The sequence below is a fragment of the Rhinopithecus bieti genome, unplaced genomic scaffold (assembly GCF_001698545.2).
Source record: "Rhinopithecus bieti isolate Rb0 unplaced genomic scaffold, ASM169854v2 scaffold_759, whole genome shotgun sequence".
Classification (NCBI taxonomy): domain Eukaryota; kingdom Metazoa; phylum Chordata; class Mammalia; order Primates; family Cercopithecidae; genus Rhinopithecus; species Rhinopithecus bieti.
In genome coordinates this window covers 591102-604704 of record NW_016803631.1, presented here as the reverse complement: position 1 = coordinate 604704, position 13603 = coordinate 591102, and the positions used below count along the sequence as shown (strand labels likewise).

Sequence of the window (13603 nt, the reverse complement as noted above, 5' to 3'; positions counted from 1 at the left end):
ATTATAAAAAATATTGATTAAAAATTTATCAAAACATATAACTTTTGCTCTGTGAAGACAATGTTAAGAAAATGAAAAGACAAGTCATTGAAGCCGGGCACGGTGGCTCACACCTATAATCCCAGCACTTTGGGAGACTGAGGCAAGCAGATCAGTTCAGGCAAGGAGTTGAAGACCAGTCTGGCCAACATGGCAAAACCCCACCTCTATTAAAAATACAAAAATCAGCTGGGCGTGGTGGCGCATGCCTGTAGTCCCAGCTACTCGGGAGGCTGAGGCACAAGAATCGCTTGAACCTGGAAGGCAGGGATTGCAGTAAGCTGAGATCATGCCACTGCACTCCAGCTTGGGCAACAGAGCGAGACTCTGTCTCAAAAAAAAAAAAAAAAAAAAAAGACAAGTCACAGATTAGGAGAAAATATTTACAAATAGCATATCCAGTAAATAACTAGTATCCAGAATAAAAAACAATAAAAATATATTAAAACTCAACATCAATAAAGTAAAACACCCGATAAAGAAATGTGCAAGAGATGTGGATACTTCATCAAAGAAGATACGTGGATGGTAAATAAATATATGAAAAGATGCTTAAGTTAATCTGGCATTAGGAAAATACTCATTAAAAGCAAAATGAAATACCACTACCGACCTATTAGAATTGCTAAAATATGTATTTTTTTTTTATTTTTTTATTTTTTGAGACGGAGTCTCGCTCTGTCGCCCAGGCTGGAGTGCAGTGGCCGGATCTCAGCTCACTGCAAGCTCCGCCTCCCGGGTTTACGCCATTCTCCTGCCTCAGCCTCCCGAGTAGCTGGGACTACAGGCGCCACCACCTCGCCCGGCTAGTTTTGTATTTTTTAGTAGAGACGGGGTTTCACCGTGTTCGCCAGGATGGTCTCGAACTCCTGACCTCGTGATCCGCCCGTCTCGGCCTCCCAAAGTGCTGGGATTACAGGCTTGAGCCACCGCGCCCGGCCTGAAATATGTATTTTTTAATGCTGGCAGGGACATAGAGCAACAGGAACTTTCAGTGCCTGCAGATTAGAATACAAAATGGTACAGCTACTTTGGAAAACTGTTTGACAGTTTCTTTAAAAGTTAAACGTACATTTACCAATCCCACTCCTAGACATCTAACCAAGTTTATAGTAGGTTTGCTCATAATCATAGATTCTGAAAATAACCAGGATATCCTTCAACAAGTGAATGAGTAACAAACTATAGCACATCCAAACAACGGAATACCACTCAGCAAAAGAATGAGCTATTGATTCACACAACACAATACTTAAACCTAAAATGCCTTTTGCTACATGGAATAAGCTAAACACTAAAAGATACACATCATATTATTCTACTTATATAACATTTTGAACAAGTCCAGAAATAAACCCACACAAACATAGTTGTCAGGGCTTGAAGGAAAGAGATGTGGCTGAATATAAAAGAGCAACACAAGGGAATTTTTAAGGTGAAGGAATTGTTCTGTATGATTTTGAAGTAGTAAATTCATAACCATGTGCATTTGTCAAAACTCACTGAACTGTACATTCCAAAGAGCAAACTTAATTGTACACAATTTTTTTAAAACTTCACTCAGGATGTCAGGAGTTCCAAAAATGGAATGCAGACTGTGACAAATAGATCTAACTATATTATAAATATAGGATATAACTGCACTGAAGGAGATGGGGCTAACCTAAGAAACAAAAATGGTGTTTTGACTGGGTACTATAAGGATAAAGACAAAAAGAACTGACATAAACACTGTACTCTAGTTAGTAAATTTCTTTCTCACAGTGGTATGGGTTAGCAATTCTGAAACTACTTCATTGTACACTAGAGTTAAATGAGTAAGTAAATTGTAGATAATGAGATTCAGGTTTTTTACCATCAGTGAAAGAAGTTACAAAGTGGCAGTGGATACAGGAACCTACACAGGTGATATAATACTACAGAACTTAATAATACACACAGATATATACAATGAATATACAAATGAATACACAAGTAAAACGGGGGGAATATATCAATCTCAATATCCTAATTATGATATTATGTATTAGTTTTTGCAAAATGTTACCACTGGAGGAAACAACAAAGTGTATAAAAGAGCTCTGTATTATATCTTACAACTGCATGTGACTCTACAATTGTCTTCATATTTAACAAACAAAAGAAAAAGAAATGAACTAAATGCAACATGATATCCTGAATTGAATCCTGGAACAGAAAATGGACATTAATGGAGAAACTGGTGAAATGTGAACGTCTGGAGCTCAGTTAATATTAATGTGCCAATGTTGGTTTCTTAATTTTGTACACTGCTAATGTCATATGTTAATCTTAGGGAATACTAAGCAAAGGGTACACCAGATTTCTGCACTATCTTTGCAAATTTTCTGTACTAAACTTTCTGTAGTGATCTGAAATAATTCCTAGTAATCTGTTTGTTTTTTTAAAATGTAAGAAATTAAGAGTTACAAAGGATTTGCGAGAAACTGATAAATACTGAAGTAATGTGAATAACAGGATTCCCTGAAGAAGAAAAGCGAAGCAACATCACAAATATGAAAAACCATAATCCAAGAATACTCATTTGAATGTTTTTAAAAAAAGATTTGAAACTACATCTTGAAAGAGCCCACAATGTACCTCAGAGTGTCAACTCAGAATGACCAACGAAACGCTCTAGTAAAATTACTGGACTTAAAAAAAAATCCCTTAGGATTTAGGCTCAAAGATCATATGACTAGTAAGATAAAGAAAAGAAAACATTAGATTTTCAACAGCAATGTTTTGCCAGAAAAAAAAAAAAAAAAGAGTTACAAATTTAAGATATTCAAGAAAAGAAAAAAGTGAGCCAAGGATTCTATTTCTGGCAAACATAACCTTCAGATATAAAAAACAGACAAAATATTATGAACAAGCAAGAAAATTCATGAAATATGAATATTCTCTTAAGCCTTTCCTAAAGAATTTATTAGAGGCAAAACTTGAGACACTCCAAATGACTAAAGAAACATCATTATAAGAACTAGTGGTGAACATTAAATATAAGGTCACTAACAGAATTAAGACTAAGTAAAGACTGAGGAAGAGACAGCATAGTATGTAATAATTATATGCTCTGACAATATATAGGACAACCATGAAAAAAAATCGGGAAGAATGTGAATAGCATACGCAAAAAATAAAAAATATTTTTTAAACAGTTTTCAATAATTAAAAGTAGTTGTTGTCTATGGTCATACCACCCTGAACACACCCGATCTCGTCTAAAGTGGTTGTGGTGCTGATATTAGTATCACTACTCCTAGATGACTATATGTGAAATGTAGAATTAAAGCAAATGAGTAATTATGGATATACTAATTCTGTATTTTCAGTTATGAAAAGAAGATACAGATGTAATACAGAAGAAATTAAGAACCCCAAAATATAAACTTTGTATTGATCTTTGAATCTGAATAGGAACACTGTGAAATGACAATTCAGTATTTTATATTTGTTCACATATTTTCCTAGCTCTGTCCACTGAAAAGGCTTAAAAGTTATGACAAACTGAGAAGCAATGAATATCTCTAGTGCCTAGATTTGGGTCATGAAATACTCGTTCCCATTTTTAAAAAGTTTTTAAAAGGAGGTTTTCTTAGAGAAATGGCTAATTCCAGTTCTAAAGTGGAAATGTACAAAATGATCCTGAAACATCTTGTCATACAAGATAGGAAGCTTTCAAAGGACGCAGGTTCCCATTGGCTAAAAGCATAATTTGAATATATATGAATAAGAATTATAGCACACTGGGTCATACTGTCCAAGGTAATTTATAGATTCAATGCCACCCCCATCAAGCTACCAAGGACTTTCTTCACAAAATTGGAAACAACTACCTTAAAGTTCATATGGAACCAAAAAAGAGCCCGCATAGCCAAGACAATCCTACGCCAAAAGAACAAAGCTGGAGGCATCACGCTACCTGACTTCAAACTATACTACAAGGCGACAGTAACCAAAACAGAATGGTACTGATACCAAAACAGATGTATAGACCAATGGAAAAGAACAGAGACCTCAGAAATAACACCACACATCTACAACCATCTAATCTTTGACAAACCTAACAAAAACAAGAAATGGGGAAAGGATTCCCTATTTAATAAATGGTGCTGGGAAAACTGGCTAGCCATATGTAGAAAGCTGAAACTGGATCCCTTCCTTAAACCTTATTAAAGACTTAAATGTTAGACCTAAAACTATAAAAACCTTAGAAGAAAGCCTAGGCAATACCATTCAGGACATAGGCAAGGGCAAAGACTTCATGACTAAAACACCAAAAGCAATGGCAACAAAAGCCAAAATTGACAAATGGGATTTAATTAAACTAAAGAGCTTCTGCACAGCAAAAGAAACTACCATCAGAGTGAACAGGCAACCTACAGAATGGGAGAAAATTTTGCAATCTGCCCATCTGACAAAGGGCTAATAACCAGAATCTACAAAGAACTTAAACAAATTTACAAGAAAAAAGCAAACACCACCATCAAAAAGTGGGCAAAGGATATGAACAGATACTTCTCAAAAGAAGACATTTATGTAGCCAACAGACACATGGAAAAATGCTCATCATCATTGTTCATCAGAGAAATGCAAATCAAAACCACAATGAGATACCATCTCACGCCAGTTAGAATGGTGATCATTTAAAGTCAGGAAACAACAGATGCTAGAGAGGTTGTGGCAAAATAGGAACACTTTTACACTACTAAAAAGTGGGCAAAGGATATGAACAGATACTTCTCAAAAGAAGACATTTATGTAGCCAACAGACACATGGAAAAATGCTCATCATCATTGTTCATCAGAGAAATGCAAATCAAAACCACAATGAGATACCATCTCACGCCAGTTAGAATGGTGATCATTTAAAGTCAGGAAACAACAGATGCTAGAGAGGTTGTGGCAAAATAGGAACACTTTTACACTACTGGTGGGAGTGTCAAGTAGTTCAACCATGTGGAAGACAGTGTGGCAATTCCTCAAGGATCAGAATTAGAAATACCACTTGACCCAGTAATCCCATTACTGGGTATATACCCAAAAGATTATAAATCATGCTACCTCAAAGACACATGTACATGTATGTTTACTGCATCACTATTCACAATAGCAAAGACTTGGAACCAACCCAAATGTCCATCAATGATAGACTGGATTAAGAAAATGTGGCATATATACACCATGGAATACTATGTAGTCATAAAAAAGGATGAGTTCATGTCCTTTGCAGGGACATGGATGAAGGTGGAAACTATCATTCTCAGCAAACTATCACAAGGACAGAAATCAAACACCGCATGTTCTCACTCATAGGTGGGAACTGAACAATGAGAACACTTGGACACAGGGCGGGGAACATCACACATCAGGGCCTGTCAGGAGGTGGAGGGCTGGGTAAGGGATAGCATTAGGGAAATACCTAATATAAATGAAGAGTTGATGGGTGCAGGAAACCAACATGGCACATGGATACCTATGTAACAAACCTGCACGTTGTGCACATGTACCCTAGAATTTAAAATATAATAAAAAAACAGTTAATCAAAATTAATACCTTTAGGAATAGAAATTGTAAATACATAAATTTCCATGGAAAAATTATAAAATAAGTCACCAATGCTAAAACACCAGAAATAGTTGCTATTAGAAAATTCTACCCAATTGTCAAAAATGAGAGAATCTAAGTGCTATAGAAGTTGCTATTTATATTGCTCCAAAATATAGAAAAAGAAAATGAAAAATTGCAAACCATCGCTCTATGAATATTGATGCCAACATTCTAAATACATTTTAATTAGAATTTTAATTAAAATATTAGCAAATTGAATCTGACTAGATACTGAAAAAAATTACCACCAAGTGGATTTATTCTAGTAATTCAAATATCATTAATTATTATGAAATCCACTATGGAAACCCATACCACTACCACATGAGTTTCTGATTGACCCTCCCCAGAAAGAAGTGTGCCCACCAGCATCCTACTGAGTATCACTGAATATCATAGCAAACGAAGAACACATACACATGAACACAGGATAATAATGATAATATTAATGGCAACAATTACTGAGCAACATTTAATTTAAATGCAAGTAAGTGTACCAGACACTTTACATACTCTTTATTCTTAACAAAATCTGCAAGGTAAGTATTATCATCACCCCCATTTTATAGAGGGAAAACTGACACTTAGAAATTAAGACATTTCAAGGTCCCTCAGTTAAATACATAATACAATAGCAGCCAGGCAGGGTGGCTCACGCCTGTAATCCTAGCACTTTAGAAGGCTGAGGTGAGAGGATGGCTTGAGTGCAAGAGTTCAAGACCAGCCTGAGCAATATAGTGAGACCCTGTCTCCACAAACTTTTTTTTTTTTTTAATTAGCTGGGCCTACTGGCATATGCCTGTAGTCCCAGCTATTCGGGAGGCTGAGGCAGGAGGATCACTTGAGCCCAGGAGTTTGAGAGTGCAGTCAGCTATGATCACACCACCATACTCCAGCCTAGGCAACCGAACAAGACCTTGTCTCAAAAAAAAGAAAGAATAAAATAAAAAAGATTAATAGAATAAAATAAAAAGCTATTTAAAGGAAAAGCAGATTACTTTCCTCACATAACCATTTAAAAATATGTACATTTTAAGGAAGGAAAGACTAATATTTAAATGAGATAAAAATTTGGGAGAGTGCTAGAGATGTACCAGTTCAGGCAAGACAAAAGGAGTCTCTCATAGATTGATTCAACAATCTCAGAGATCCACAGGAAAGCAGGTGATATAGTGGGAAGAGCACTCAACTGGGAGCCAAGGAACTGAGTTTTCAGTCCTGGCTCAATAAGAAGCTGCATCATAGCGGGTAAGTCACCTTAGAGCGTCAGTTTCCTCATCTTAAAATGAAGACTGACAAGGACCATTCTAATGCCCCCTACTCTACAGCTGTTGACATTAAAGGAATGATCTGGAAATGTAAATGGAAGGGCACCTCAGCCACAGTTGTAGGCTTTTGGTAGCTCAAAGTTTGGGAACTACACGGCAAGAAAGCCAGTAAGTAGCCATGCTTAAGCTAAATGAAGGAAGATGAGTTCTCCCCTCTATTAGGCTCACTGTAGACAGAAATGGGCAAATGTATAGATAAAAATTAATAAAGGGGAAAATATTCATATTCATAGTCATAAATGTATGTAAGGAATATATATGTATATATGTATATGTATATATAAAAATTAATAAAGGGGGAATATTCATATTCATAGTCATAAATTCATGTAAGGAATACGTATGACTGCTGCACAAACAATGTTCTTGCTGTTATTTTATAAAGCACCAAGATCATGAATAGCAATTAAGGAAAAGAATAAAACACAGGGCTTCATGCCAAGGCCAGGGATTCCATAAAACACTGCGGCAAATAAAACAGTTCCTCAAAGTCTATGCTGGCCACAGCTTTCACAAGGACCTTAACACTTACATGTTGAAGTGGCACTTAGAATTAAGTAAGTTTTATTTTCTCCAAGTCTTCACTGTTATCAACGATTATTCTTACAACAACCACCTGGTGTTGAGCATTATGCTAGGAACTATAAAAATATAAAAAGAAATACAAAGCATGTCCCTAGTCACAGAAAACAGAACAACATGCACAGGAAAATAAGCAAAATAACTGAAGACAGTGAGTGCATGCCTGTGTGTATATGTACACATGCCATCTATTTTGGAATTTAAATCACATTTTCCCACAGAAACACAGAAAGGTGGTTAGGTTTCAGTTGAGGTGACTCCTGAAACTTATTTCATGCTTATTTAGTTAAGCCTCAGTAGTTGTCCTTAATTCTTTAAATCTCAAAATGATTTTCAACCAAGTTGAGGGGCTAACAGGTAGTGCTGTATAGCTGAGAATAACATATTCGACATTATGACATAATTTTACAATTAGAAAATGAACAACTATTTTTCATGATGCAGAAGCCACTATTTTAATTAAACGAATTTAAAAGTAAGTGGTAGCTATAACATACATACACAGCATGACCGGCCAAGCACTGCTCCAATATCTTTATACATAACTTACTTCTCATTATTTAACTCATTTTATTTATTTATTTATTTATTTATTATTTTATTTATTTATTTTGAGACCGAGTTTCACTATTGTCACCCAGGCTGGAGTGCAGTGGCGCGATCTCTCTGCAATCTCCGTCTCCCGGGTTCAAGCGATTCTCTTGCCTCAGCCTCCCGAGTAGCTGGGATTACTGGTACCCGCTGCCACGCCTGGCTAACTTTTGTATTTTAGTAGAGACGGGGTTTCACCATGTTGGCCAGGCTGGTCTCAAACTCCTGACCTCAAGTGATCCACCCACCTCTGCCTCCCAAAGTGCTGGGATTACAGGCTTGAGCCACTGCGCCTGGCCTAACTCACTTTATCCCTAAAACAAACGCAAGAGGGAGTACTGTCAATATTCCCAGTTTTAAGGTGAGTAAACTAAGGCAGAAGGATGTTAAGTAATTTCCCCAGTCACATAGTTTGACAAAGCTTCTTGATGGGTGAAGATACACAGAAAATATTTTATTTTCTGAATAATCTCATTGCCCAATATTCTTCACTCAGGTTGAAAACAGAATGAGGGGATAAGGGCACTATGTTAATAGTTAGGTAAGTACTTTTTTTTTTTTAAGCAGTACGTAAACTAAAATGATTCATAGTAATATGGCCCCAAATAATTCCATATTGTTTAAACCACAGACAGGTTCACACAAGGGCCCTAGGATATATATACATGGATGTTCACTACAGCAGTGTTTTGATGGTTAATGACTGAAAATCTAAATGTCCATCAATGGGGACAGGCTAAATATAATTTTTATATTTTTACAAAGGACTGCCATGTAGCCATCTAAAAGGATGAGGTAGTTTTATACCCATGGGTATTGAAAGTGCCTAATACACAGTATGAAAGGACAAAAGAAAGGTGTAGACGAGCATGTGTATTAGGATTCCACTTGTGGGAAAGACAGAAGGGGGCATATACTGTCATGTGCTTTATTATGATCAGAAAATTTCTTAAATATAACCAAGAAATTATTTACAGAGCTTACTTCTGGGAAGTGGGGAATGGAGATGGGTAGATCAGTAGATAGAGAAGAAAAGACTTTTCTTTTACATTGTATCCTTCTGTATTAAATTTCCTTTCATCAAAAGCATATAGCTGATTTTAAAATAGCTTAATTAAAAATACAGCAATATAGAGCCTAGTCTCCTTTTACATAATGGTTTCTAACCACAGACTGGTATGTAATGATCAGTGGTATTCCTAATAGTAGTTAACCTAGAGAAATTAATGAATGATTTATTTTATAAACAAAGATAAAGTCAACATCCCTTTAATTAATCCATTAATCAAAGGGAGAAAAGAAAGGGGCCTATAAACCTCAAGCAGAGGGTTGAAAGAAACCTTCTAAAGATTATTTTTAAGAAAGGCTGCATCCCAGGGTCTGGATGCCAGAAATGCCAACGACCTTCTTGAAAAACAAGGAAGCATCTTCACGTGATTGTCAAATTGGACTGGGAGGTCCCAAAGGGTGGACAAGGCTTTTTAAAAATTTCATTCTTTTAAATTTATACTTTTGCATATTTCATATTCTACACAACATATTTACAGCGGTAGTCATACACTATGAATAATTAAACATACAATATTTGGGGAGATGCATGCTCAAAAATGTTTTACTGATAGGGAGTACAATTAAAAAGGTTTGGAAGCTACTGCGGTTGTAAAAAAAATTAATGCAGTGAAGAGAAAAACATTGAATGGTCATTCTGTGGTCAAGGGATGAAAAGTAAAAGCTATGAAGCAGTTAATGTACAATGTCTGCAACTTTGGAGTACTCTTCAACTTTTTCCTGCATCCATTCCAAAACCAAACCCTGCCATTTTTCCAATAGAATATTTCCGAGTTTGCCTCTTCATAACCATTCTGGCCATCTAAATCTTATAAATTCACGCTTTTGGAAAGGCCTTCGGCCCTTCTGTAAAGAGCCTTCCACTTGCCTGCATCTTGCACAGAACTGTAAGAAGGTCCTTTAAGTGCTCGGACAGCTTCCAACTATCTCAAAAACTGAAAGTACTTATTCATGATTTTAAATATCCCTGTCCCACTCTCAAAGTGTCCGCTCCCCACAGACCAACGGGAGCTCTTTAAATAAGTCAGACAAATATATTCCTCATTCCTCAAGGGACTCACCCTCCCTTTCACACTCCGGTTGTGCAGATTAAACACACTCCACACCATCAAACCAAGTTATTTTTCCTCGAGAACTCTCTTCGAGGTTCCTTTTTCTCTAACAGCCTGCCCACCTCTGATTCCTAGGATTTTCGTGTTGACGGGATCGTTGGGATCGTTCCTCTCTTCTCATCTTTCCAGTAACCCATTAGCATTAGCAGGATCATTGGACAGGCCTCCGTTTGCATTAATATCGCCAATGATTCTGTGATCTCCGCCCTCAAGACCTTTGATTTCTTTTGGTCCCGCCTCCCCTTCGGGACACTAAGTTTGTTTAGGGCCTGAGCACAGGGGCCCGGCAGGTTCTTTCCGACGTCAGCGGCTGCGTACCGAGGCCGACTTAGGCAGGCCGCTCCAGGAACAAGGCCGTGCGGACAGGACTGACCTGGGCGCTTTTCCCCGTCGCTCCCAGGGGAGAAACGTGCCGGGGAGGGGACAGACCGTGAGCAAGCGGTCCAAGTCTGCGTAGGGCGACCCCGAAGGCCCTCCGGTGGGGCCGAGAGGCTTGTGGGCTACTAGAACGAGGCCTGGTAGGTGAAGGAGGCGCGTGAAGGGCCGGATCCAGGACTGAATCCGGGAGAGGCGGGGCGAGGAGGGGACTCCAGTGTAGCTGCTTGGGCAGCTCCCGCGACCCCTCTGGCGGGGGTGACTGTTATTGGACTCGCAGAGGGAAGAGTTGGGGAGCGTCCCCCACTCACCTAGAAGCGCTGCCGCCTGAGGCTCCAGCCGCCCCCCTCCCAATTCAAGCCACGTCAGCTCGGGAACCCCGTACGCAACACCTTCCACCGCCGCGCCCAGCCAGGGATTCGGCCACTAGCAGTTGGGACGGAAGATGGGATTAAGACACCGACCAATCAGAACTATCGGCAGTGCGTTACCAGGGAGACCAGGCACGCCTTGTTTGTTACCAACCTATCAACAATGACGGAAACCAATCAACGACAGAAGATGCTCCGCTTCCTCAAAGAAACAGCCAATGGACCCTAAAGAGTGAATGAGGGGCGTGATTAGAAGCGAGTAGGTGCCCCGGAAGAAGATCTAGGAAGGGACAGGAAATGCCGAGTGGGCGGGCGTTCTGGGAAAGGTCAGGTGTTCTCAGTGTTAGGTGGTTATGATGGCTTCGTCTAATTCCTCCGCTTAGTCGCCTGTGACTGACCCAGACTGCGGCTTGGGCTTCCGCAGAGACTTGAGACTGCGGGCACCCGCTGCCATTAGGATTGTTGAATGAGCTGTGAGAAGGAAGTCGGGGATATGGGACTCTTAGAGTCAAAAAATACTGGAGCCTCTTAGTTCTTCGTCTAATATGACCTTTTGATTTTGTTGATGAAAAATAATTAACCATAGAAGTAACTTGCCCAAAGTCAAACAGCGACTTAGTGATGAAATTCAGACTAGAACCCGGTGTCAGTATGAAAGAGGATCAGCGATGTCTGTAAGGACATGATTGTGAGAGAGACAGTAGTGACTACTAGGAAGGCGCCTCTTACAAAGTGGAGCCTGAGCCAGGACCTAAGCAAAGATTGAGAGTTGAGGGCTCAGGCTCTGCAATGGGTGTCAGTGAAGAGCTCCAGCAAAAGACTGAAATCACGCATGCTCTCCTTAAACCCCTAAGGAAAGGGAGGGAAGTAGCCAAATCCCAGTGACCTGTCATTTCAGGCACTCTCTAGGTAATAAGAATAATGTTAGTTTGAATTTATTGAATCTTACTGTGCACTCAACTGGCCCATTGTATGTATACTCATCTTAATGATTACATAACTTCGCAATTCAAACATGAGCTCAGTAAGGCCTTTCCTGGCTGCCCATCTTACGGAACTGGAGGTCATTATGCTAAGTGAAATAAGTTTGGCACAGAAAGACAAATATCCCATGGTCTCACTCATATGGGAGCTTAAAAAGTTGATCTCATGGAGCAGAGATAAGTACCAGAGCCTGGGAAGGTGGAGTTGGGGGAGGCAGGGAAGAGATTGGTTAATGAGTACAAACATATAAGGAATAAGTTCAAGTGTTTGATAGCACAGTAGGGTGACTATAGTTAACAATATATATTTCAAAATAACTAGAAGAGAAGATTAGAAATGTTCCCAACACAAAGAAATGATAAATGTTCGAGGTGATAGATACCCTAAACACCCTGATTTGATTATTACACATTGTATGCATATATCAAACTACCACACCCTATAAATATGTACAAATATGTATCAATACAAACATAAATAAAATTGCTGCATGCACTATACTTCTTTGCTTCTTTTTCCCCCTAAGCATTTTGCCATCTAACATACTATATATTTTATTCATTTATCTTGTATCTCTCTTCTCATTAGATTATAAGCTACAGGAAGGTAGTAATTTTGATCTCAGCTTTATCTCCAGGTCCCAGAAAAGTATAGAGGAGGGCACTCAATATCTATTAAATTAATAAAATATATGTGATTATCCTTATTTTAAATGCAAGGCAATAAGACTTCAGAAGGTTAAATAATTTGCACAAGGTCCCATGGTGAGGGGCAGAGACAGAATTTGAAGTGGCTATTCAACGTCAATGCTGCAACACTTTATGAATACGTCATACGCCTATATCCCTCATTGTATCCACCCAGCAAAGTCCTAAACCTGCATCAGTCCAACCATTGGTCTCTACTCCTACCTTTGGGGAGCAAAATGCTGCAGGAGACATCAGGACAATAATGACATCAATGTCCTGACCACTACACATTCAGTTTTCAGCTGAACTCCATCTTCAGCACACTCCGAAATCCTTCTTGTCTTCAGCTTCCTCTCCCATTTACCACAATTATTCAAACCTTTAAATCCTCTTTAAGTCCCAACCCCATATCTACACCTCACACTCCCAGCAGATGAACTTGTTTCTACCTTAGAGAAAATAGAAACCATCACTGAGAGTGCCATTGTACTCCCTTACACAAAATTTACCTTTCTACATACCTATTTTCACATTCAACCTTATAATTTATCTTTCAGTTTTAACAGAATGAAACTTTCTTATGGGAGAAGAGATTAGAATTTTGTCTGTCTAGTAGGTCTTCTTATGGCTCTACCTTCTATTATTGGGTGAGCATATTATGGTGAGAATTATAGTGAACACTAGGGGCACAAAGGAAGAAAATGAGGTGGAAAAGTTAAAGAATGAAACTGATATTATTTCTAAGTTCACTGAAGGACTGGAAATAATTTAGAATGCAACTTAATGGAAGCAATTTAGGCTCTGAGAGGGTGATCAAGATAATAAAAGATAA

At 38.5% G+C, this 13603-nt stretch overlaps 1 protein-coding gene across 8 annotated transcripts in view; it reads right to left on the bottom strand.

Annotated features, from left to right (window-relative positions):
• GOLGB1 (golgin B1) overlaps positions 1 to 12365 on the bottom strand; it is an 89624-nt gene extending 77259 nt beyond the window's left edge. For all 8 annotated transcript variants that reach the window (XM_017891121.1, XM_017891087.1, XM_017891094.1 and 5 more), the window contains exon 1: positions 11039 to 12365. The gene's annotated coding sequence lies outside the window, so the exon portion shown is untranslated. The remainder of the gene's footprint in view (positions 1 to 11038) is intronic.
• Between the last annotated feature and the right edge of the window lie 1238 nt (positions 12366 to 13603).